Genomic DNA, 3763 nt, shown 5'->3' on the forward strand with positions numbered 1-3763 from the left:
TTCCGCCCTCCTCCACCACAACACACCCCCGCTGCTCCCCACCACCTCCCCAGGGCTCCGAGCTACTCAGCCCCACACTTCCTGCCCACAACACGAGAGCCTCCACTCCTAGGCCCAGCAGCTGGGCCCTTCCCCACGTGCCCACTCCCGGGAGGCCCCCACTCTGCACACCAGGCCAGAAGGACCTGCCATGGCTCGGACTGGCTTTCTCCCACATGGAAAGCCTGGGAGACAGAAGGGAGAAGTAGCCCAGTCTGGACTGAGAGCAGGCCCCACCTCCTGCCTCCTTTCCCCGGCTCTCTGTCCCTGCAGGACACAGAGGAGGAGACAGGAGGGCCCCAGGCCGGACAACTTTTCTTTTGCTGTTTTTAACATTTCAAATTCCATGCGACTGTATCTCAAGTCACCCAACACAGCTGCCTTGTAGTTATCAAGTGTCCCCCAATAGCACCTCAGCCACTCCTCACACCTACTTTATGAGGCATTACTAAACCCACTGTGCAGATACGGATCCAGAGGCAGGCTCAGAGAGGTTAAGCCACTGCCCAGGGTTGCACAGCTGAGAAGTCACAAAGCCTGGGTTAGAACTCAGAGCCTCTGACTATATGAACTGACTGTCCTCCAAACCCATGGCTGTCTCTGCAAGTGTGAGACCGGGGCTGTGGGGAACCACATTCACTGTACCATTCTATTCTCTGTCTACACAATCTACCGCTTCAGCCTCAACTACCACAGACTTCTCTGCTGAGGGTCCAAAGACTCTGCCTTGCCCTACACTCTAGTCGTCACAAATCCAGCTGCCCAGTGGACTCCTCCACTTGCAAGTCCACCCACCGGCCATGCCGGCCCACAGTTGAGAGGGTCGGGCTCTAGCTCTCCCTCCAGCCTCACCCCTCCCCAAAGCACGCGGAGTCCACAGGGCCACGCCTGCCTGGAGCCCACACGCCGGTTCCTCCGCCACACTGGGCACCAGGATCCTGGGTGATTCTCTGCTTCTGGGGCCGGAATGGCTACCCCCTCTCATGGGCACGCTGCAGCGCTGCTCTGCGCAGCCCTAGACTGGGGCAGGGTGGGGGCAGGAGTGCTGACAGAGGGGTGGGACGGGGGTGGACCGGGCTTGGACCTGTGGGCAGGTTACCACCCACGTGCACATGTGAGTAGGGCCACGGCAGGGGCCAAAGGCTGGGGTGGACTCTGGCCCAGCAGCCCAAGCAGAGGAGGTTGAGAATCTTAACCCAAACCTGGACCTCCAGGCCACGACAGAGGTAGGGGACAGGATGATAGGACACACTCTGTATGACGGCTTGTCAGCTTTGGTTGTAACTTGCACACATTCGGACACATCAGCCGGGGCCTCCACCGTTCACTTCCCGTGGCTGGCAGCATCAGGTCAGGCTTATCTCACCAGCACCCCGAACCTCGTGTTTGTGAGGGACACCTGGTTCCTTCTCCCCCACGCTGTCTTCCTCCCATATTGGGGTTCGTACAACACTCTGCCTAGCTGGGTAAGCCAGAAAGTCACCAAGGCCTAAATGCAATGCTCTGCTCAGGCCTGCAGCCCCTCGGGTGGCCACGGCTGAGGTCAGTGCCCACTCCATGCAGCCTGCTGACCTGTCAGGAATAAAACACACGACCCCTGTTCTCAGGGAGCTTCTAGTCCAGGGACAGAGGCAGAAGATAAACAAGCGATTGATGAATCAACACCTGATCACAGACTGGGTGAATGCTGAGAGGGAGGAAGGGCTAGAGAGAAAGGGAGAGAGCAGCAGGGCTGAGGGCACCGTCTGGGGGGTGGGGGGAGTCGGGGTGGGCAGTAGGCCTCACAGGGCACTCCATATCCAGGGGAAGTGGGGCCATGCGGAGGGAACTGCACTCCTAGCTGCTCCTCTGAGGCAGGAAAGGTCTCCACGATCCTGGGAACAGAGACACTCCTGTGGGGGGTTGGGAAGAAGATGGGCCAGAGGGGCAGGGCCAGATCCCATAGGGCTCCCGGGCGGTGAGCTGCACGGGGTGCATTTTAAGTGGGGAAATGATAGATCAGTGAGCACCCGTGTACTTATTTTTATGATCATCTGTCTGCTGTATGGACAATGGATGGTGGAGACCAAGTCCGAGGAGAGCAGTCAGGAGGCTCTGTGGGAGGCCAGGAGAGGGGGGCAGGGGCCTGGCGGGCAGGGATGGCAGGGAAGGGGGGCACAGGACTGGGAGTGCACACTGGGGGATGGTGGGCCTTGGGCTTGATTAGAGGGAAGGATAACGAATAACAGGAGAGGAGTTGAGAGCAACTTCCAGACTTTGGCTCGAGTGACTGGATGAGTGGCAATAACAGCATTTGCTGAAACAGGAGAGAAATGGGGAGATGAGGTTCTGGGGAGAAAATCCAGCATTTGATTTTTTTAAATATTGCGTTTGAGCTATCTGTGAGATATCCAAGTAGGCAACTGAAAAATGCTCCTGCAGCGAATGCACATCTGTGACCAGCAGAGAGGTGGTCTGAGCCCACTGGCCCAGCATGGGAGGGGACAAGTCTGCAAAGGAGACTGACAGGAGACTGTCAAGAAAGTGAGAGAGTGTGTTGTCACAGAAGACAAGAAAGGAGCTTGCTTCAAAAGGAGGAAGTGGTGACTTTGTTGAACACTGCTGGGAAGTCAAATAAGGTAAGAAGTGACCGACATGGGTACAGACAAGCAGGGCTCAGAGGTGACCCAGAGGCAGAAGCCAGGTGACCATGAGGCTCCCAGGACTGGAGCAGCGGTGGTCAGGGGAGGCACCAGTGGTCTGTCCCCTTCCCCAAGCCCAGGCCTGCCCTCTGCTGTTCATGGGGCTCCATCCTCCCCTGGACTGGCCCATGCACCGTCCAGCATAGAGCCTGGCTCACAGCCACTCCATGAGTGACTAACAGCTGCTCATCTCTTCTTTAGTGACTTGGGGACAATCCTGTGGGAAATGGCCCTGTCTCCCATCTCTCCCCTTTCCATCAGGGCAATGGGTCTTATACACTTAGGGGGTGCACATGGGATAGGGGGTGTGAGGTGTGGCCAGGGGTTGGTTCTAAGAACCTCCCAGACTCCCAGAGTCCCCAGCTCTGTTCTGTCTCCTATCACTTTTACCTCCTTCCCCAAATTGCAATGGCCAAAACTCTGGCTGGAAGATCCCTCGGCACAGACAGGGAGGGCCTCCAGGTCAGGAGGGTGTCCTGGCTCCTGCCCCAGAGCCCCACCCAGCTACGAGCTTCTATCTGCTGTACCCCCTCCCCCACTGGGGTTCCCTCCCTGGCCTGTCCTCCTCCCCAGGGCCCAGAGGACAGAGCCCCCGACCTGGCCCGCAGGCACACAGCACTGCCTCCCTCAAGCTGAGCTGCTTCCTGTTTGCACGCAGAGGAAGCGCTCGGCACAGATGCCAGGCGGCTCCTATGCTCCGAGCACAGAAGAGGGAGTGAAGCCCACCTTCCCGGGAGGAGCCCTGGGGGTTTCAGCACACAGTCTGCCACTCCTGGGACGCAAAGGGGACAGAGGAGGGAGCTACAAAGGTGGAGAATGGGCACCTGACTTATAACCTCCCTTTCCTGGGCACCTCTATGTGCTGACACGCACAGCAGCCCTCTCCAGGCGCCATCTCCAGTCCCTAGGGGTCTGTGGGGCTGCGAGGGGCATCATTCCCCCCCCCCCCGCCCCCCGCACTACAGAACAGATGAGGAATCGGAGGGTCAGAGCAGTTGCTCAGCTCCCGCAGGCAGTAAATGTAAAGCTGGGGTCTTGACGTA

Source organism: Microcebus murinus, chromosome 3, assembly GCF_040939455.1.
Source record: "Microcebus murinus isolate Inina chromosome 3, M.murinus_Inina_mat1.0, whole genome shotgun sequence".
NCBI lineage: Eukaryota > Metazoa > Chordata > Mammalia > Primates > Cheirogaleidae > Microcebus > Microcebus murinus.